We start from the raw sequence: 24,225 nt of genomic DNA, 5'->3' as shown, positions 1-24,225 counted from the left end.
CTTCCTTCCTTTCTGACTCCCATATGGTCAGAACTATGTTTCACCAAACTACCATAAATAAGTAGTAACAATATTTGCAAGCAGGAAAAAAATGTCCTTTCAATATTTGAACTCTATAAATATAGCCACATTTTTGGTTGAGAGTATCTTTTCTAAGTATCCTCCAAAAAACCCATGGTTATAACATTGGCTTCAACATATGTCTTTTCACAACATTTAATTTTTGATATCAGAGACATTATTTAATACTCTCTCACAACATTATCAGGAGGCAGAAAAAAATTAGTGATTTTTTCAGATTTTAAAAAAGACCCAGGAAATCCCAAGTGCTGTTAATCTGTAAGTCAAGTTTCCTGATTGTCACAGGTACTTTTATATAGAAATTCCTACTCAGCATGAAACTCAAAATGATGGTATAACTATTTTTTTTTAAATTTTAAATTGTACAACTAATTGTAGTTAATGCTCTCAAAGTTTCTTTTTAGCTCTCCTGATGCTTCCCCCTTCCCTATTCAAGGTTTTAAATGTGGCCATTTAGACTTATTTTCTTCTCAGTATGCATTCTCTTGCCATGATCTCATATACCATGGGCTTTGAATATTCTAGGCTAGGAATTCCAAGATTTACAACCTGGGTTATTTTCTGAGCTGCAGAGCCACGTTTCCAACTGCCTGCTTGAGACACTCTATTTCACAGGCATCTGAAATTTAGCACATCAAATACTGGACTTAGGACCCTCTTATTCCAAACTGGATTCTCTTCCAGCATTCTCCAACTTGATAAATTCACACAATATCCTGTTAGTGCTTATGCCAGAGATCTGGAACTCATCTTCCATATTTCCTTCTCTCAAATTTCTCTTCCACATCTAGTTACCAAATTTGGTTGGTGCATCTCCAAAGTATATTTGGAACCATTTATTTCTTTTCATTCCTATAGCTCCCATCATCACTTCTTGCTTGCTCATCTGTAAGAGCTTCCTACTTGAACCAGACACCAACCCCTCCATTCTCCACATCATGCCAAACTTATCTTAAGAAAATCCAGCCTGAAAAAAAAAAAGAAAAAAAAAGAAAATCCAGCCTGATCACAATTCCAGACCTCAAGCTGTATTACAAAGCTATTGTCATCAAGACACGTATGGTGCTAGCTCAAAAACAGACACAGGTCAATTGAACGGAATAGAGAACCCAGAAATGGACCCTCAAATACATGGTCAACTAATCTTTGACAAAGCAGGGAAGAATATCCAATGGAAAAAAGATAGTCTCCTCAACAAATGCTGTTGGGAAAATTGGACAGCTATGTGCAGAATGAAACAAGACGACTTTCTTATATCAGACACAAAAATAAATTCAAGATGGATAAAAGACCTCAATGTGAGACAGGAATCCATCAAAATCCTATAGAACACACATAGCAACCTCTTTGACCTTGGCCATAGCAACTTCTTAGTAGATGTGTCTCCAGAGGTGAGGGAAACAAAAACAAAAATGAACTACTGGGACTTCATCAAGATAAAAAGCTTCTGCACAGCAAAGGAAAAAACACAACAAAACAAAAGGCAACATACAGGATAGAAGAAAGTATTTGCAAATGATATGTCAGATAAAAAAGACTAGTATCCAAAATCTCTTAAGAACTTATCAAACTCAACACCCAAAAAGCCAAAAAGTCTAGTCAAGAAATGGGCAGAAGACATAAACAGACATTTCTCTGAAGACCACATACAAATGGATAAAAGACACATGAAAAATGCTAAACAGCTGAGTGAAGTAAGTCAATCGGAGAAGGACAAACATTATATGTTCTCATTCATTTGGGGAATATAAATAATAGTGAAAGGGAATATAAGGGAAGGGAAAAGAAATGTATGGGAAATATCAGAAAGGGAGACAGAACGTAAAGACTGCCTAACTCTGGGAAACAAACTAGGGGTGGTAGAAGGGGAGGAGGGCGGGGGGTGGGAGTGAATGGGTGACGGGCACTGGGGGTTATTCTGTATGTTGGTAAATTGAACACCAATAAAAAATAAATTAAAAAAAATGCTAAACATCACTTATCATCAGGGAGATACAAATCAAAACTACAACGAGATACCACCTCATGCAGTCAGAATGGCTAAAATTAACAACTCAGGAAACAACAGATGTTGGCAAGGATGCAGAGAATGGGGAGTCCTCTTCCACTATTGGTGGGCATGCAAACTGGTATAGCCACTGTGGAAAACAGTATGGTGATTCCTCACAAAGTTAAAAATAGGAACTACTCTCTCATCCAGCAATTCCACCACTAGATATTTACCCAAAGGAGACGAAAAGCCTAATTCAAAGGGATACAAGCACCCCAATGGTTATAGTAGCATTATCAACAGTAGCCAAATTATGGGAAGAGCCCAGATATCCATCGACTGATGAATGGATAAAGAAGCTGTGGTGTGTGCACACACACAAACACACTCAGCCATCAAAAAGAATAAAACTTGCCATTTGCAACAATGTGGGTGGAACTAGAGTGTATTATGCTAAGCAAAATAAGTCAGTCCGAGAAAGACAAATACCATACGATTTCACTCATATGTGGAATCTAAGGGGGAAAAAAACCTGAATAAACATAGGAGAAGGGAAGGGAAAATAAAAGAAGATAAAAGCAGAGGGAGCTGCAAATCATAAGAGACACTCAACTATAAAGAACAAGTAAGGGTTGCTGGAGGGGAGGTTGGCAGGGGATAAGGTAATTAAGGAGGGTACGTGTGAGCTCTCTGTGAATGAAAAAATTCATACTGGAAAATCTATTCGTTTAAATAAGTTTTTGGGTAAAGCCAGCGTACCTGGGTGCCTCAATGGTTGAGTGTCTGCCTTTGGCTTAGGTTTTGATCCCATTGTCCTAGGATCAAGTTCCACATCAGACTCCTTGCAGGGAGCCTGCTCTCCCTCTGCCTATGTCTCTGCCTCTCTCTGTGTATCTCTCATGAATAAACAAATAAATTTTTTAAAAAGTTTTTGGGTAAAGCCAATAATTTTCAAAGAGTTTTACAAATATTATGATTAACCTATCACATATTAAATGGCTAAATGATTTGGAATAAATGAGAAACCTAGTAATAGTCACATAAATCTGAATTTACTTCCATTCCAGAAGAAACATTCTTTTATCTAATTTTTAAAATTTAGGATACATTTTTACATTATGAATTTTTTCTTTAAAAGTTGTAGTTACCTTTAAACTAAAACATCAGATGTGCTTGTGTTAGCCTATAATTATTTATTGTGTATATATTAATTTTTTGTTTTTATAGAAGAAACTTTTAATAAATGTCATAATATGCATATTGCCATCTAATTTTATTTTGAATTTATAAAGTTATAAATATGTAAATTTTCCTTCAGATAACTTTCATTTGATTAAAGTTCAGTATTTAATAAAATTAACTCATTTTCAAAAAATAATACAAAAAATTCTGCATGTATCACAAATCCTCAGTGTTTCCTCAAATCTTTCTAATTCCTTCCCTATAAAACACTAGTAAAATATATGTATTTATTACTTTCTTTTATCTATTCTTGGTATAATTTAATGTTATAGGGGCATCTAAAGCCTATTTTTATTGATTTAAGCAGGAATAAAAAACAAGGAATGAAAAAAGTGATAAGTTCTGCTTGATTTTTTTTTTACAATAAATGTCTGCCAAACAATATATAACCAAGGAAAGTTGGCCAGTTAAGCCAAATTTAGGATGGCACATTTATTATGTGTATAGGAAAAATAATTTTTAAAATCCAAACATACCAAGTATTAATTATAATATAATTACACGCAGTTATGTCATTTTTTATAAGACTGACACAATCTTGGCTCTAGATTAAACTCCTTCCTTTTACCCTTAGGAAAGTATTATCATTTCAGGAATAGTCAAACTTATATATAACATTTTTGATATCCTTCCAAATGTTGACAGCTCTTTCAGTGTTTTTAAACATGAGCTACTAAAACATACACACACCAAATATTCATGAAGGGAGTACAATTAATTATGAGCCACATATAATCAAAATTGCACTCCCTCAGTTTGGAAAATTACATACAAAAGCCTACAAAAATGCAAAAATATTAAACTTGATTTGGAATGGATTCAATGGATTAAAAAATATTTATGAGAACCTTTGTGTGCAGGGATCCCTGGGTGGCGCAGCGGTTTGGCGCCTGCCTTTGGCCCAGGGCGCGATCCTGGAGACCTGGGATCGAATCCCACATCGGGCTCCCTGCATGGAGCCTGCTTCTCCCTCTGCCTGTGTCTCTGCCTCTCTCTCTCTCTCTGTGTGACTATCATGAATAAATAAAAAAAAAAATAAAAATAAAAAAGAACCTTTGTGTGCAAAGTCCAAATGGTACACTCATACACATAAACCCGTAATATGCCCCTTAAATATTCATTATTCTGAATCCCATGCCCCATCCGCCACCTTATATTCAGTAAATCTAGAAACCAGGGAGATTTTAAATGAAAAGTTAGGGAATTATTTTTACTCTCAAATGGATTATTCACTATTTGAATTATCCATGACCAATTTTTAATCCTAGCCACGTTGCATTAATGATCAGAATATTTTTGAGCTGTCCTTATTAAATATTAGTTGAAATTTATAAAGAAAAATAATATCAATATTGTCATTTGTAAAACATAGGCCAACCAACCACAGAAAAAGTATATTTTTCCCAAAATAAGAAATTAAAATTTGTGGATGATTCATTATTTATAATTATTCAATTTACTACTCCTTCCATCTACTAAAGTCAAATAGTGAATTCGCTAATCACTTACTATAGAAAACTATATATATACCTAAGCTCCAGCGTGCCTAAACTTGGGTAGAGTTCAGCATTTGTCTCAGACTCTTCTCACAATTCTTTCTTACTCCAGCCTTAATCCCATTTTGTGTGTACTTTACTTACCCTTTTAGTTGACCAGAAGTCCTACAGGATGGAGCATCATTTTTTTCTATCTTCCACCACACTTATAGAAGAGACTTAATAGCTGCTTAGTAAATTGGATCACAAGGTAAAAAACACTGGGATGGAATAACACTGGGTGGTGGTGGTAGGAAACAGATTTCTGGTCCACGCCTAGTCATTTTCAAAACTTGAACTTAAATACCATATTGTAGAATTTTTTGTCTTGTTTGTATTCCTCATCTAAACTAATCATTTCTATTATCTGATATCTATGAGTAAAATTGCCTGATAGTTCATTTTAGAATTAATTATTTGCCATTTATGATATCATCTCTGTTGTGGAACTTACTTAAATCTTTGACCACTATTTGATGTTTTATAGATGTAATACCATTTTTCAAGCCAGAGAATTCTTAGGTATAATCTGTGCATTATTTTCCTCTTTGATTTCATTTGCTGAAGAGTAGTGCCTGTTTATTTTTTCTACTTTTTTCATTTACTTAGTCTGTTATGAAAATAACTGTAAAGTAGATTTTCCTGAATCTTACAAACATAAAGATTTATTGCTTTTCTGAAAGAAAAGTGTAAGGATTATTTAGGATATTTGTGTCATAAACATCTGCATATGTCTATACAAGCATTCATTCTCTTCTTTTTTTATATGGAATTCTGAACATTAAAAACTTTGACAGGCAAAGGAATTCATAAAGCTATTATCTCTTTTGGCTAGGATAAAACTATGTAAAAAACAGTCCAAGCCTGCTAAACCATTTTAAGTTCCAGTGGACAGCTATTACAGTGTGTTACTCTACACATAGCTCTCTCTGGATAATCTGCTGATTATTTAAGACAGGCTAGAGCTTATCATTATGGAAGCCCATGTAAATATTTAACAGAGAAATTACTTAGAATTAACTGGTTCAGAACAGAATTTTGAAGTGTTTAACAAATACAGCAGATGTTTAGTAGAGTCAACAGGGTAGATTAATTACATTTAAACACATTTTCATTTGTGAAAAGAGGCGAGATATATTCATAACTTCTTAATCAAAAAAACAAGCTAAAGTAAAAAAGGGAAGTTTCATTTTGAGGTATTATTTGCACTCCCTTGCTAGGGATTTTGCAGAATATATGATACCTAAAACCTACAACAAAAATGTTATGCAAGTAAGTGTCTTTAAAGCATTACAATTATTGCTTTAGAATATGCTTCACAGACTTGAAACATAAGATTAAGCAGAATCTGTACAGATTCTTAAAATACCACTAGGGCATTTTCTGTCTTTCAAATAAAGTGAACAAAATTAAAATGGAAAACAGTTTATCTGTCTTTATAGAAAATTTCATGCCTTTAATATGAGAACAATGGGAACAAATATGGTAAGTTGGAGACATTAGAATAACAGCAAAAAAAGCAAATTAGTAAATATGTAACAGACATAGTTCAGTCATGGGAAGTGGGTTTTCATGTTAGTTCTGAGAAGTGTAATTCAAGGATGTTTATGTTAATAAATTAAAAGTGACCAGTTTTACGGCATTTCATATAATTATCATGACACAAGAAAGAATTTCCCTTAGGGTGTGAAAGTATTTAGAAAACGAATTCTATGTTAAATATAAGAAGCCTAGCATATTATAATAAGCAGTTGTCAGGGTACACTAGGAAGTAGATGTCTTTGGAATAAAAAAGCAACAGAATCTCTTTCGTATACTTAAAAAAAAAAAAAGAAGGAAGAAGAAGTCCTGACAAACCTTTCCAGTAACACTGACAAGAGAAGAATAAGAAGTGCTGTCACTAGGGTGTTATTCTGTATGTTAGTAAATTGAACACCAATAAAAAAAATAAATAAATAAATAATAAATAAATAAATAAATAAATAACCAAAAAAAAAAAAAAAAAAAAAAAAAAAGAAGTGCTGTCACTAGAAAGAAAATTCTATGAAATATTTGTGTCGACAGGGATGTTTCAATCATTATAAGTTACAGTAAACAGGTTCCATAATTGGATGGACAATTTTATCCCATCTCCAACAATTTAAAAAATAGAGGTCATCTGTAGTGCTTCCAAATTTAACAGTTTCATTTGAAAGTCTTGCCAGCATTTTGGACATGAGACAATAAATTACAATTGTTCCATGTGGTTACAAAGATAAATTTTAGTAATAATCTTTTTCTGTTTTCTGAACTCAGAAATCACATCTCTTTTTTTACATAGATTCTGAAATAGCACGTTTTCAGCCACTGTTGATTCAGCTATTAACGCTAGAAGTATAAATTAAATAATAGAGCATATAGTCTGTGAATCTGGAATGCCACAGGACATCTATACTTCCCACAAACTTTCCTCTAACCAGAATTTTTGCCCCTATTAGGACATATGCTACTTTGTCAGTTGTATATATCCTGAGTTCCCTTCTACTTTGAATATTATCTAGCATAGTGAATTGCATTTTAATAGGCATTGAATGGACGAATGACCGCTAGATTTGGATTCTTTACATTTCTCTTGGTACTTCTGTTATAGTGAGAACATTAATTGCCATAGCTACCAAAATTCCAATTTAAAAATTTATATATTCTTCATCCACAAACCTCACTTGATACCAAAATAATCCAAGTTATTTTTAATTCTTGTGTGGTAAAACTGCAAAACAGATGCTCTACTTCTATTTGGAGGAGTTGCCATTCATTAGGGAAAGAAATATAAGTTGCATTAAGTTTATCTCACATTGATGAGGATTAAATACTTACTTTTTGAAAAAACAACATGAACTAAAGAGATTAATATATCTATACAAACCATTAATTAACAAGAAATAGAACCAATCAAGTTATTTAAAATGCTATGTCATTTAAAATAATGTAGTTTCATGTTTGGTAATTATGCTTGATTCACTTTGAGTTATAAATATTTTCATATTTTGTTAATTTCATATTTTTAGTTTTTTACTATGAAAAACTATATATATATATAAAGAAAAACTTTATGTAAATTTGCTTTATTTTGGCCCTAACTCAATAATGAAATGGTTTGATTTCAGTTAACTCAAGGCCATGTTGACATGTAAAAAATTGGTAGGCTAATGGTCTGTCAAATCCATTTGTATCATCTGTCCTAATGATTTATGAGAGGGAGAATATGATTGAGTTTAATGATGAGTCTGATCATAACAACAGTCTACTTTTGGACTGGCTTTGATAGGTCACTGGCCACATGGAGACATGGTTCCACTGGAGAAAGAGGGAACAATCTACACATAGGTTGTTTTTAAATGTCTTTTGATAACTTCTGAGAATGGACAACAGGATACAAATGTTATTCCAAATTTAATAGCACAAATAACTTTTGCGTTTGGGCTATGCAACATAAATGAAAGACTGAAGGAAACTTAATTTAGTAATTTGGGGGTTAAAACAGAAACCAGTACAGAGATATTCATACACCACAAGAAAGACCTAGGAATTTAGTGCAGATAACTATGAAGACGGTTAATACAGTATCAGACTAAGTGGGAAATGATTAAGTAAGGTGGTAAAAACCAAACATTTAAAAGGAGAATATGCTCCATACCATAATAAGGAAATTTTAAAAATATATTGAAGACTTTTTAAAGATTTTCTTTCTTTCTTTCTTTCTTTCTTTCTTTCTTTCTTTCTTTCTTTCTTTCTTTCTTTCTTTCGACAGAGTGTGTGCACATAAGCAGGGGAAGGGACAGAGGGAGATGGAGAGAATCTCAAGCAGACACTACATTTAGCATGGAGCCCAACATGGGGCTCTATTTCACAACCATGAGATCATGACCTGAGCTGAAATTAAGTGACAACTCTTAATGGATCGAGCCACCCAGGTGCCCTGAAGACTTTAGTCTTTTTAACTTCTTTCCATGGCCTTCCTCCTTTTTGCCAGGAGTATCCATTTCCCTTAGGAGGATTAAGATCATAATAGCATAAGTGTAAAGACAATAGAAAAGTCAACTTTTGACATCTTAGAGTTCACATTAGACAGTAGTCTGGAAGCTAGGATCCAGTAACAGAAAAGTATTTCTAAATATCAAGTACCTCATCACCACACATCAAGAGATATTCTCATAGAACACAAAGTTGAACATGAACCACATGACACAGCAGAAGGAGCAGATAGAGGCTGTTTCTATCCAACCAGAAAATGACTGAAAACATGTCCTTCCCTTCTTTTTCCTTGAATGAAGAATTTCAGGAGAAGAATGATGAATTAGATGCCAGTATTCTTGCTTTCCCTCTTCTTAGGAAATCATGAAGAAAAAGAATTCATAAGGTATTCTATTTCTCATCAGACAATGAGCAAAACCTTTATAATTGTGATGGAAATAATTTCCAACCTAGAATTCAAGTTTAAGACAAACTAGCAATTTCAAGACAAACTAGCAAACTATGCAAGCAGAATAAAAACATTTTTAGACATGCAAAATCTCAGAAAATTAACCTCCCTTTTATATTCTCTTAATAATTTGCCTGAAGATGTGTTCACATAAATGAAAGAGTGAAATCAAGTAAGGAGATGACAAGGAAAAAAAGAAGATTTGGAGTCAACCCAGAAAAAAAAAGGAGTCACAGAATGAGAAAATTTGAAAATTTGATAAACTGTATCAAATTGTCCTCCAAAGAGGCTATATCCACATATAATTTCCTCAAAATGTATAAGTATGTTTCTCCACATTTTTTCCCTGCACTGTACTATCAAGCTTTTTGACCAATCATTTTTTATTGTGGCAATATTTAAAATAAGGCCTACCTTCTTAACAAATTCTTAAGTGCACAGTACAGTATTGTTAACTATGGGCACAATGTTGTACAGTAAATCTCTAGAACTTATGAATCTTGTAAATCTGAAACTTTATACCCATTGAACAATAGCTCTGTAAATTTTCCTCCCCAGCTCCTGGCAACTACCATTTTTCTCTTTGTTCCATTGAGTCTGACTATGCTAGATACCTCACATAAGTGGAATATACAGTATTTGTCCTTCTGTGACTGGCTGATTTCATTTAGTTAATATCCTTCAGGTTCTTTCATGTACTTGCATAGGGCAGGATATCCTTCCTTCCTTTTTTTTTAAGATTTGCTTATTTATTTTAGAGAAAGAGAGAAACTGTGAGAGGGAAAGGGAGAGGGGAAGCAGATTCCCCACTGAGTGATGGATGATATTTCACTGTTTACATACACATTTTTGTTCATTTATCTGTCAATTGACATTTAAGTTGTTTTTGTATCTTAACTATTTTGTCATAAGTAAATGAAAAGATTTTCAACATCAATAATCATCAGGGAAATGCAAGTTAAAACCACAATGATAGATCACTTCACACCTGTTAGAATGGCTACTTTAAAAGAAAAAGGTAAGTGTTGGCAAAGAAATGGAAAAATTGGAACATTGTACACTGTTGGTGGAGATGTAAAATGGTGCAGTGGCTATAAAAACCAGTATGGAGGGATCCCTGGGTGGCGCAGCGGTTTGGCCCAGGTCGCGGTCCTGGAGACCCAGAATCGAATCCCACATCGGGCTCCCGGTGCATGGAGCCTGCTTCTCCCTCTGCCTGTGTCTCTGCCTCTCTCTCTCTCTCCCTGGACTCTCTCTCTCTCTCTCTCTCTCTATCATAAAAAAATAAAAAAATAAAAATAAAAAATAAAAAAATAAAAACCAGTATGGAAATAACTAGAAAAATAAAAAATATACCACTATATGATCCAGATATCCTATTTCTAGGTATATATCCAAAAGAATCGGGCCAATATTTTAAATCAAAATTAGTATCTCAGAGACATTTTAATTTATATTTCTCTTATTATAAGTGCATTTAGATGAATTTTTATATGTTTAAGGTATCTTGTTCTTTTTTTTTTTTTTGCATAGACTCTGTTCACATCCTCACTTAATTTTTAAAAAGTAGGTCCTTGAATTGCAATACAAGAATTACTTGCTCATGTGGACACATTTACTAATTTTTTAAATATTTATCTTCTGGACATTTTTATATTGAAAAAGTTTTTTAGTAATTATTTTTAAAATTTCTATATTTTCCAGCGCATTTGGATGTCTGAGTCAGTTAAACATCTGACTTCAGTGTGGGTCATGATCCCAGGGTCCTAGAATGAAGCCCTATGTTGGGCTCCATGCACAGTAGGGAGTCTGGTTGTCCCTCTGCTTCTCTCCATAATTTTGTGCACATGCACACTCTCTTTCTTAAATAAATAATATCTAAAAAATTGTGTACTTTCCATAAGATCTCTCTGATTTAGTTTCACCTTTAAAATTTTGATTCACCTAATATTTTTATTGGTATGGGAATGATAAAGGCATCCAACTTTGTATTTTTCCAAGTGCTAAATAATTGTTCCCAATCTATTAACTGAAAAATGATATTATTATGATTCTTTCAGTTTTGTTTTTAACTATGTACATAACCATTTTAAAAAATATTAAATTTTTTAAAACACTGCATAAATTAATGCAAATATACTGATTCTCAAAGTTTACTAATTACATGCAGTTTCAAATTTAGCATTTGAAATAGCAAGGAATTGCTCTAATTTTTATACCCAGCAATTCATCCTAAAGTATACAACATATGATTACTTTTAAAATTGTAATAATTGTAATTGTAATAATTGTAATAATTGTAATTGTAATAATTTGCCACTTATTTGGTAACACAATGGTAATTATCATGTAGAATTTTCTTTTCAAATTTATTTTAGAGAGAGAGCATGAATGAGAGAGAGAGAGCATGGGGGAGGGGGCTGGCAGAGGGAAGGAAAGAAAATTCCAAGAGGACTCCATGCTGAGTGCAGAGCCCAGTCAATGCAGGGCTGGATCCAGGATCCTGAGATAATAACCTGAGCTGAAACCAAGAGTTGGATGCCTAACTGACCACACCACCCAGGCGCCCCCATGTAAAATATTTTTTTATCATCACTTTGTCTTTAGATTCAGCTGGTACTTTATTAGTGGCAGAACTAAAGAGATGGACTTTATAGACTGATCAAGCTTTGTTAATTCTGTAGAAAATACAGAGAATGCCAGGGTATCTGTTTAAATATTGAATGGTTAATTCTTAATTTGCAAAATCAGGGAAAGCTGATTAAGAATTAACTATAAATTAAGAATTAACCATATGGTGCATTTTGGTAATTTGTACACTAACCAGTAGATAAAGTAACTGCATTGTTATTTGCTGGCTTTTTGTGGTTGTTAAGTGAGATAATGTGTGATGGTAGTTTTTATATTGACAAAAAAGGCATTCGTAAAAATACTAAAATTCTGAGATTTAGTTTAATATATCTAAGAACTAACTCAATTTTTATACTGCAAGTCAATGGACAAGTCCATCTATATACGAATATTTCCTTAAACATGATCTTTTAGAAATAGGGTTCAAATATTTACCCTCTATAATCATATACTGAATAAGTTAAGGCTGTGTCAGTAGAACTTCAATTCAGTGCAAGTAGCATTAATAAGATTAGTCATATGTATCACATAGACCCTCCTCCCCCAGGATATCATTCCCATGTTACTTTTCAATCTGCTGGGTTGGTAATTTGATCTGTCTTTTAAATGACCAGATTGTGATGTTATCAAAGCCAGGCACAAATGTCTTAATTTTCAAACTACCAATCAAACACTAGAAAGTTGGCATGAAAGTAAATTATAATTAATGTTTTCTTAATATTTCAATGAAATGGAGCAATCAGAAAGTTATTTCTAAGCTTCTAAAAGAGAGTAGTGTATCATGTGAACAAATCAACATAATTTCAAAGTCAATGTACTAATATAAAGCTATAACAAGCTAGCAAATAGTGAATAAAAGGACGATGCAAACAGCATTTAAAAAAAGACTCATATTTGCACAGAACCAAATGATAGAAGCCAAATGAAGTGCAATTCTATATCATTTCAACAAATATTTTGATGACCTCCACACATTTACAAAAATTAGGAAAAGAATAGAGAATTGATATTTATTGAGTACCTGTTCTTGTATCAAGAATCCCACTAGTCACTTTACATAAGTGATTTAATTCTAACACCTGTACAAAATAGAAATTTTCCTTCTTATAGATGTGGAAAAAAAAACTTCCTAAAGATAACACTGCAAATAAGTGGGGGGGGATCTAAGCTTTTTTTAAAAAGATTTTATTATTTGAGATAGAAAGTGGAAGAGAGAGCATGAGAGGGGGAAGGGATGGGTTTCAAAGAGAGAGGAAGAAGTAGGCTCCCTGCTGAGCAAGAAGCCTGACATGGGGCTCTATCCCAGGACCCTGGGATTGTGACTTAAGCCAAGGCAGATGCTTAACTGACTGAGTCTCTCAGGTGCCCCCATAAGCTTTAAACTCAAATATATCTGACTCCCAAACTTGATTCTACTTCTAACAGATTCTACTTCCACTTCCAAAGAAATATTTGGAGCATAAGATATATTTAAATATGCATTATGTTGATTCACAGATGGGTTTTCAGTTAATCTTATCGCATTGTAGCATCTGATAGAAGCACCCTTGACATTTTTGATACATGAAGATATTAAACTTTCTAGAATATATTATACTGGGAAACTAAGAAGTGGTTGTATCAGAATGGTGTTCTATAAGAAATGGAATGAAAAATCAACAGCATAGACTGATGGTAAGTAAGAACAGCAACATCCCAGAAGAAGTCTGAGGATTAGAATTGGTCAGAGGCTGAATGAGGCAGCATTACTGTTAGCAAATGGTGTGGTAAATAAAAGAGCAACCATTTGCTAGGATTTGTTTGAAAAAAGATGCAAGCACATTGTTGGAGACAATTCTCTAAGAATCTTTGGCATTTCTACTGGTCTTTTTTTTTTTAAGATTTTATTTATTTATTCATGAGAGACACACACAGAGAGAGAGGCAAAGACATAGGCAGAGAAGCAGACTCCATCCTGGGACTCCAGGACCATGCCCTGGGCCAAAGGCAGATACTTACTGCTGAGCCATCTGGCGATTCCCTCTACTTGTATTATGAGTGAAACACTAACTGATCTATGTTCTAAACCATCTTTTCACACACCAGCCTAGCCAACAGGGAATCTAGAAAATTCAAACTTAATTCTGGCTCAGTCGCCTAGATGTTCCTGTTGGCTTGATGTGGTCCTAGATAAAAAAGATAATGGCTAACTTGACTGAATACTGCTCACTCAGTACCCTTATGGTAACACACTAGGTTAAAGTAGGGCACAGAATGAGTTGTAAGCTTTATTAAAAATGTGTATGTTCTTGTTGATATATTGGATTAATGCTTCAAGTCAAGGGGAAAAGGCAATTCAGAAACTTATGGAGCAAATCATCTGATTTTCTTAGGTAGATTTGGATGATTTATGGTATTTGTTCAGCTGATTGGGTCTGAGATCCAGGGGAACATGGTTAAAATCAATACTCTCAGGTGGCCTCATCTACCTGCTTGGAGTCCTGTTAATAGTAGCCCTCATAAATGCTAGATGGGACAAATTGAACAGTTTTACTCTCAGCCTGTTTTGGTAAGGTTAATAAAAATGGTTGATGCAGTGCCATGCATACTCACAGGAAAATTTGCCAGGAGCCAAGACAGTAGAAGAAAGAGGAGTGGATATTGTTGGGAGACAGTGGGTCTTTCTATGGGTCTTTCATGTTTCTGCATGTCTTGTGAGGGAGGTACTAATTGCTCTGTTGTATTTCTGTATGTATTCTCTTTTTAAGAATGCTTATATAGGAAAGCAAAGGGAAGATTTGCTTACTGTTGAATATATATATATGTGTATATATATATATTTTACTGTTCAATATTTTAAGATAATGTCTTCCTCTGGGACAAAAGGCTGTTAAAAAGTTAATTTAAAAAGATTTGGACTCTCTAAACTTGGAGTTGTGACAATTCATTGCATGGTCAGCACCTACCTGGATTACTCCTGAGGCTTGGTGGCAAGGGCAACCAATGCAAACATGAAGCTTCTCTTGCCATGAATGAAAATACCTTTGCCTCTGACTTGGGATCTCATGTCTTCTGCTGGATCCATTAAAGTGGTAGGCCAAATTGTTACCCAGCAAGTAGGGTAAAATTTCACAGCTTCCACAATTCTTGACACTGGTAAGTCAAAATCTTTCTCTAAATTGTGGGTATATCTAACTTAACTATTTTTTTTTGCATTTAACCTCTATCCTTTCAAAATAATGTGACAAAAGAGAGGATTTGTTAAAATGTTATTAGAGAGATAGATATTACATCATATGTAGCTAAATGATTTAGAATTCCTTAGGAAATTTAGAGATGAAATAATAGAATGTCACAATTTGAATAACCTTCTGCTTTGACTACTAAGTATTAGTGACATTATTTTATAAAATAAATAAATAAAAATAGTTGCACATTTCACAATAGACTTGAGTTTCTTGGCCTTATATCTAGTGTTTATTTATCAAAATATACTTTAATGATGAATTAAAACATATAAAGCTTCTATTCATGTCTGCAGTATATTAAACAGAAGGTAGGATCCTTCAATGAAGGAGATAATTCCAGTTGCCCACAAACAACGTGTCTCTCAAACAGACAAAAAAATAAATGAGGGACAGACAATAGGTGACACAGGATTGCCATTGTTGAAAATAAGCAATAAAGGATAAGGTGACTACCTGACCTAAATGAATTACTTTTAGTTGGAAGGAGGACATTTGCCCTTCTAGTGTTCATATCAGTGATTTAATATTTTCCTTTGGATATTTTAACTGTAGGATTTGGTGATATTTTATTTTGATACTATGTTTGTCAGTGAAAAATATCTATCTTCTGCCCATGAAGAAGAAATTTTTATTGAGTACCTACACTGCACCAAATACTTTTAGTTTCTGGAGATGCATACAGTAGAAAAGGTTGCTATCCTCATAGAGATTACACTAGAAGTAAAAAAAGAAAATACTTCAATTCAGCTTAGAGTTAATAATTTTCTTAAGAAGAAAAAATTCTACTTCACACATAAAGATGCTGTGATAATACAAAAGTCCTCTTTGAATATTTCTCAGCAATTCCTTTATAAAGGCCTCAATCCTATTGATATTCATTCCTATTGATATTTTGCCATTGAATATTAGCATAATAACAACGAGAACACTAGCTAAAAGTTAAATAGTACTTACTAGGAGTCAGTCATTGTTCAAAAAAATTTACATATTCTAATTCATTTAACCATCACTTCAACACTATGTAGTAAGAAATATTGTTAATCCATTTTACAGATGCTGAAACTAGGACACAGGAAAGTCAATTAACATGGTCAGGTTGAAATGCTAGATGAAGGGACTGGATAACCCCTAAGCTATAATGTATAAATTTTTGGTTAAAATCAGTGGAATAGTTAAGCGGAATAAATATAATTCTAATTCTTTTAAGAGTATTCACCTTTAAATTTCATTTTATAGATCAATATAAGGTTCTTACCAAAAAGGTTTTTATATACTTAGAGTGGAATTGAATTTAACTACTTTCTGTGTATACCTGACTTAAATACACATTTTTCTGCATATAATTTTTCAAAAGGCTTATCCATTTTATAATTTTCTAATGGCATTTGAGATACATTTTAATGTTTTTTTCTAGATGGTTGAATACCTATCTCATCATGAAAAATCAGCTCCTTCATAAAATTCCCTAACTGCCAGTGTATAGCACTTTTAGGAAAAAAAAAAATTTTATTGTTGAGCTTTAAAATATATAATTTCAAATTGTGATGAAAACAATTTGAAATGTCTTTTGAAACAGAAGCAAACCATAAACTGAAGGGCAGAAGGAGCTATTCTCCAATCATTTATCTAATGAAAGATATATAAATCACCTCCTGTCATATGAGCTGATGGTACGTTTTTCCAAAACATAAATCTTTTCTGAGGCTGAACATAAATCTTTCTAGGGCCTTAAGCATTCACTCCCCTATATGTCTGCACAGAGTCAATAAGAATAGTTTTGTAGAATGGAAACACCTATTTTAATCAACTAAATCATTTATGTAAGTCTTTTGCCCACAAATTAAAAAAAAATGATTGATTTTTTTAAAAATATTTGAAATGTCTTCTTTCTTCTGGCCCATCAATACCCTAAAAATCTCAATATTGAACTAGATCTTCAGTTTCAGAATGTTAACAGTGAATTAAGTATGAACTATGTGACTTTTTTTTTTAATTTTTTTATTTATTTATGATAGTCACAGAGAGAGAGAGGCAGAGACACAGGCAGAGGGAGAAGCAGGCTCCATGCACCGGGAGCCCGACGTGGGAATCGATCCCGGGTCTCCAGGATCGCGCCCTGGGCCAAAGGCAGGCGCCAAACCGCTGCGCCACCCAGGGATCCCGAACTATGTGACTTTTTAAGACAAACTTCATTCAAATTCAGGCAATTCACAGAGAGACCATATAAATAATTCAGACTTTGATAGGTAAGGAATTTTAAGTAATCTTAATTGAAATGCTATTATTATGCTATAGCACATATATTTATGGGTACATATCAATATGTTTAGTACATACATGCTGTAGAACACATATTTATTTGAGTCAGAACTAAAAGAAATTATGTTCTATGGGTTTTTAATAAGAACTTTTCTATTCCATCCAACAGGGGGTGGCTATATAGTTTCTTAGGAATTTTAGTAAGAAAACATTATTTATTAGTTGAGTCTGTGATTTAAATGTATTTAAACTAAGCAACTTTAAATTATAGCATAAGAATTCTATTAAAAATGATTTTCTCTTAAATAAATGTTTTTGTGTAATACCAACATAATTGCAGTTGTACAAATACTTGCATACTGTTTGTATGCTAACTGCAAATGATCAGTGTGAAAATGATCAATTTTAAACAACTGTTTTCTAATAAAGCAAATAGGTTCTGGGAAGGCAACAACACAAGTGTTGTTTCTGTGTTCCCAACACCTAGCATAGTATCTGACACATGATTAGCATTCAGGTAAGTGGGTAGGTCAAATGAAAAAGGGAGGGAATGGGCCATATCATCTTCTGAATTGATCATTTTTATATTATCAACACATTAATTTTGAAAAAAAAAAAACCTATCTCAAGGCTTCCCTTATGTGAATACTATACGATCTCTTGTTTATGGAGGCCATCTGTTAATTTGTGTGTCATTTGATTTATTAATTACCAGCTGAGATTTTCTCTCAGTTGCTTATGGTATTAAAGACAGTTTTCATAGGGCGAAATCTCTGCTCCTTCTCTGTGCCTAATTTTTGCTTATGCTAGACTTATTCGGGTCCCAAGAGACTGACATTTAAAGTATCATTTAGTAAGCATGTCTAAGACACTTCTGCTATTGACTGACTTAACCTTTGGCTTCTGTGTAAATCTTTGGTGCCATCTGGATGAGTATTTAATAACTCCCCAAAGGGACGCAGCCAGAGTAACACAGTCATTTTTCCTGGGAACTAAAACTAGTAGATATATCCCATGAAATGGCACTGTTCTACCTTCCTTCACCTGTCTCTTCTAACATGACATGCAGAAGGAGGCAGAGATATTAGCCAACTGCCTTGTTTCAATCATAGTCCCTGTCTCGATTCTGAAGCTTCAGTTAGGGATTTGGCAAAACTTTAGTATAAAAACAGCAGTATATTTTTTATATGAGGAATATCTGTTAGTAGTGTGTAATAGTAAGAACATAGAACATATACAACAACTTTAATATGTTATATATAAAGACACAGTTATATATAAAGAAGTTATATGTAAAGTTATTGACAAGAAATGACAAAGAACCAAATAATTTGCACTAATTTTATTTGCACATTAAATGTGAATATTTATATCCAATATTTAAATGTAGGGATTGCCTGGGTGGCTTAGCGGTTGAGCATCTGCATAGGGCTCAGGATGTGATCCTGGAGTCCCAGAATTGAGTCCCACATCAGGTTCTTTGTGTGGAGCCTACTTCTCCCTCTGCCTGTGTCTCTGCCTCTCTCTCTCTCTGTCTGTCATGAATAAATAAATAAAATCTTTAATTAAAAAAAAAAAGAAAGAAATGTAAAGCAGTGCTGGTGAGGATGAGAAAGGGGCACCCTCTGGCACTGTTGGTGGGAATGCTAACTGGTGCAGCCACTCTGGAAAAGAGTATGGAGATTCCTCAAAAACTTAAAAATAGAACTATATTCCAGCAATTGCACCACTAGGTATTTACCAAAGGAAACAAAAATACTTATTCAAAGGCTTACATGTACCCTGATGTTTATAGCACCATTATCAATAGCCAAATTATGGAAAGAGCTCAAATGTCCATCAACTGAAGAATAGATAAAGAAGATCTAGTATGTATATATACAATGGAATATTACTCGCTATCCAAAAAATGAAATCTTGCCATTTGCAATGACAGGGATGGAGTTAAAGAGTATTATGCTAAGCAAAATAAGTCAGTTCGAGAAAGATAAATACCATATGATTTCACTCATATGTTGAATTTAAGGAACAAAACAAATGAACATGGGGGGAAAAAGAGAGAGGGGCAAGTCAGAAAATAATCTTCTATTATAAAATATATAATATACTAATATATGTAATAACTATATAGTTAATTATATTAACTAATGATATTAGTTAACTATAGAGGTTAAGATTATTATAAACTGATGGTTACTGGAGGGGAGGTGGGTGGTTATTAAGGAGAGCACTTGTGATAAGCACTGGGTGTTGTATGTAAGTGATGAATCGCTAAATTCTATACCTGAAACTAATATTACACTGTATGTTAACTAACTGGAATTTCAATAAAAACTTGAAAAAAATATAAAGTAAAAACTTGTGTGAAATGTCATAATTAAAATAACATAAATAAAGCATAAAATATTAACCTGTAATAGAGGATTTTTATATCAAAATCTTACGACTTCAGAACAATTTATCAGGATGTACTTTTAACATAAATTTGCATTATGATCTTAGATGAACTCTATTTTGATCAAAGAAATTTGAATATTATTATGATGTTTTATTCAGTGTTGGTTTTAGCTCATGTAAATAAACATCTGCTCCTTAAATTATAGCTATCAACAGAGGAGATATATTAAATTTATCAGTAACTCACTCTGCCCCCAAGTTTTATTGGAATATAATTGACACGTAATATTGTGGTAAGTTTTTTTTAAAGATTTTATTTATTAATTTCAGACAGACAAAGAGAACACGAACACACACAGGAGCAGAGGGGGAAGGGGCAGAGGGAGAAGCAGACAACCCCAATGAGTAGGGAGCCTGATGAAGGGCTCACTCCCAGGACCCCAAGACCATGACCAGAGCCGAAAGCAGATGCTTAGCCAACTGAGCCACCCAGATGCCTCCACATTGTATAAGTTTAAGGTGTAGAATCTGATGATTTGAAACATGTATATATAATGAAATGATTACCACAATCAGATTAATTAACACCTCCATCAACTCACAAAAATACTTTTCGTGTATGTGTGCTGATAACATTCAAGATCTAGTCTCTTAGCAACTTTCAAGTATATCACACAGTATTGTTAACTATTGTCATCATGCTGTGCATTAGATCCCCAGAACTTACGCATTGTATAACTAAAAGTTGGTAATCTTTGACCAACGTCTCTCCCATTTCCTTCATGCCCCGCCCCTGGCAACCACCAGTCTACTCTCAGTTTCTATGAGTTCTGTTTCTTCAGATTCCATATAAAAATGAAAACATAAGAGTATTTGTCTTTCTCTAACTTATTTCACTTTGCATAATGCCTTCAAGGTCCACCCATGTTGTTGCTAATGGTAGGATTCCTTCTTTTTATGGCTGAATAACTATACACACACACACACATACACACACACACACACTACACTCACTACATGTTCTTTATCCATTCATCTGTTGAAGGACACTTAGATTGTTTCCATGTCCTGGCTATTGTGAATCTATGAGCTTCATGAATTCAAGTGTCCAACTTTCTCCCCAGTTTTGGGAAATTCTCAGCCATTATTTCTTTAAATAAGCTTTCTGCCCATTTATCCTCTCTTCTCCTTTTGGTACTCCAATAATGCATAGGTTTGTAACCATTTATTTGGGTTCTGTTACTGCAAAATTATTGTGTTCTTTGATGTCATGTTTCCTTGATTTTTAGGATTCTCTGACATCTTGTGTTGCTGTCTTAATTGAAAAAGCACAGTTCTTTCAGTCTTCACTGACTGGCTTTGGGAGAGAATTGCCTCCCACAAAACTTTTAGGGCTTCCAAGGCTTTCTCAGACCTTTTCTCAGATATGCTTACTCCACACTTTGCTTCTTCTTGTGGAGGTATTCTTAAGGTCTATGTCTTCTCTCAATAATACATAGTCAGGACACATAGTCAGGACACATGCTGACAGCTTCCCTTTTGTTCTTCTCAGGGCAGTGATTAACGCTCAACTTTGCATTGTTTCTTGGAATCTCAGAGTGGAGGCAGTTTCTGCAGGTGCTCACCAGTCCTCTGCAAAGGCTCATTCTTGCTGCCATTGGGAGCATGCACGTGCAGCTGGCCATGAGGTGAGTGTGTGTGGAGGTGAGGCACATGGAGTCTTGGAGGTGCCTGTGGGCCATTAGAGGGAGAATCAAAAGTGAGGAATGTCCAGAGGCTCATGGGTGAGTTTCCTAATAGTCTGGAGTATATGCACTCCATAAGATTCACATCCCTTTGGTGCCCTCTAAGAGCTCTACTTCTGTCTCCCAACATCACCCACCCTATCACACAGCATATCTCAGTATTCCAGATGAGGCAAGATGGATGTAGGTTTCTTTGGCAGCATCCTGCATAGCTGGGACAGGTGAGTTGTCATTCACAAGCTCTCACCTTCCCCTGCAGGAGAAATCATGGCTGAAGAGGTGTCTTTTAGCACTGAGCTGTGCAGCCTTGCGGAAGGGGTGATGCATGTAAATTGAAACTGTTCCTCTTACCCTTCTGGGATTTCTTTGCTTCAGTAGTATGCTGCAACTTCTCCACTAGACTCCACTGGACTTCTTCCTGGACTTCCACGAGACTATCTTACCCATGGGTGATTGTCTAAATTGATGTTCTTTGGGAGGAATATGGTAGAAAATTCCTATTCCACTACGATGATGATGCCCAGGAATTCACTTAAGTGTCGTTGTAACATTCATTCCAGGTATGGTGGCAACCAAATAAATTTCAGAAAAATGTGGTTTGTTGACATTTTTGAAACTAGAATTTTAAAAAGTACAAGCAAAATTTATTTATAAGGGAATTATTCTTTTGTTGTTGATAAGCAGTTGCTTAAAGAATTTCAGCTGGAATCAGGTACAATTTGATTTTATTTGGCTTCATTTGTGCTATTGAAAGGAAAAGTTCCAAATTATAGCAACTGATTTAATATTTTTATGGATTAGATGCCAAATTTTACCTTCTAGGAGTTAAACAAAGTGCTGAGAAATGAGTAATAAATCAGGCAGGGTTAGGTAAAACAACTGTAGGTCAAAGATGTTTATTTCAATTTATACTTTTGTGTCATAATCAAGTCATAGGAACCACAGATTTATTTTATTTGGCTAGCACTCTGCTTTCTTTAAAAAAAATGAATATTAAATAATTTTATAGAAAACTGACATGAAAACTTCAATAAACAAATGACCTTAAAACAATAAAAATGGAATAAGTAGCACAAAAATTTTGTAACAAAGAAAATATCAGTCCAAATGCTTTCATCAAAATCATTATATAAAATTCTTATTTTATAAAGACTTTCTAAGAGAAAGGAAGTTAATAAATGAAATTAATGAAGCTAAAAAGCAAAGATTATAATACTTACAAAGACGATATTCATTAAACAGCTTTTTTTTTTTCCTTCAGGGCATACTATGTGCTAAACTCTGTTCTGTATGCTTGGAATTCAACAATAAACAAAACTCACCAAGAATCCTTGCCCCTCATGGGATTAATAGTTAAATGTAGAGGAATACTGACAATTAACAATAAATATAATAAATAAGCATTTAAAAATATTTTATTTATTTATTCATGAGAGACACAGAGATAGAGAGAGAGGCAGAGACATAAGCAGGCTCCATGGAAGGAGCCCAATAGGGGACTCAGTCAAGGGTCTCCAGGATCACGCCCTGGGCTGAAGGTGGCACTATACTGCTGAGCCACCGGGCTGTCCTAAGTAGGCATTTTAAATGTTATGTTAGAAAGTGGTAAGTGCTATGGTGAAAATGAAAAAAGTAGAGCACTAATGGGGTTTAGAAATTCTATGTGTGTATGTGTGTGTGTAATTTTAAACAGGGTGGTTGAACATGGCCATTGTTAAAACTTAAAGGAAGTAGATATGCATATAGCTAGAACAGGTGGAAGAAAGAGAAAATGCAAACCTTCTCAGGTGGGGTGCCAGGGATGCTTAAAGACCTGCAAGAAGGCCACTGCTGTGGAATAAAGTTAGCAAGAAAAGAATAAAAGATGAAGTCAGAAATGCAACAAGAGTTGAATCCTATAAGACCTTTTAGGCTAGGCCATTGTATAGAATTTGGCTTTTTCTATGAATCAAATAGAGAAACATGGGAGATTTTGAACAGAAGCATGACAAGGGGATGCCTGGGTATCTCAGTTGGTTAAGTGTTTGCCTTTGGCTCAGGGCATGATCTCTGGGTCCTGAGATTGAGTCCCATGTTGGGCTCCCTGCTCAGCAGGGAATTTGCTTCTCCCTCTCCTTCTGCCTCTGCCCTTCTTCCCCACCTGTGCTCTCTCTCTTTCCCTCAAATAAATAAATTTTTTTTTAAAAGAAGCATGATGAGGAAACTTCTTGGCTTCTGTGTTTTTGTAAAACTCAAAGAGATAAAGGGAAGAAGTAGGAAAACCATTGAACAGGTACTGAAATAATCCAGGGATATATAATGCTGTCTAGAACAGGATAGCAATAGTAGAATGTGAGAATCAGATTCGGACATATATTGAAGATGAGGCAAATAGAATAAATAACTTGTAAGGCTAAGTCACTTATGTGTACAGTTGTAAAATTTCTAAGTAAATTAGAAGTAATCTAGCATTGTATAAAAAAAGTAGTTCCTATTGAATTAACATACAGATAACAACTTTAAACTCCAGAGAAAAATGTAAAAATGACTACCTGAAGACACTAGAAAATCAACAAAAGGAGGTAGACACTGGAGAGGAGTCAACATTTGGAAAAACGAAACAGCAGGTGGTCAGTTTCCTGTTTCTAAAATGTTTACTTTAGGGACGCCTGGGTGA

At 34.1% G+C, this 24,225-nt stretch overlaps 1 protein-coding gene across 2 annotated transcripts in view; it reads right to left on the bottom strand.

Annotated features, from left to right (window-relative positions):
• Positions 1-24,225, bottom strand: part of COL19A1 (collagen type XIX alpha 1 chain) — a 310,139-nt gene that overhangs the window by 144,828 nt on the left and 141,086 nt on the right. The gene's annotated exons all lie outside the window — the stretch shown is intronic.

Source organism: Canis lupus, chromosome 12, assembly GCF_011100685.1.
Source record: "Canis lupus familiaris isolate Mischka breed German Shepherd chromosome 12, alternate assembly UU_Cfam_GSD_1.0, whole genome shotgun sequence".
Taxonomy (NCBI): Eukaryota; Metazoa; Chordata; class Mammalia; order Carnivora; family Canidae; genus Canis; species Canis lupus.
The sequence above is the reverse complement of the archived record's forward strand: the minus strand, read 5'-3'. Positions and strand labels throughout refer to the sequence as shown.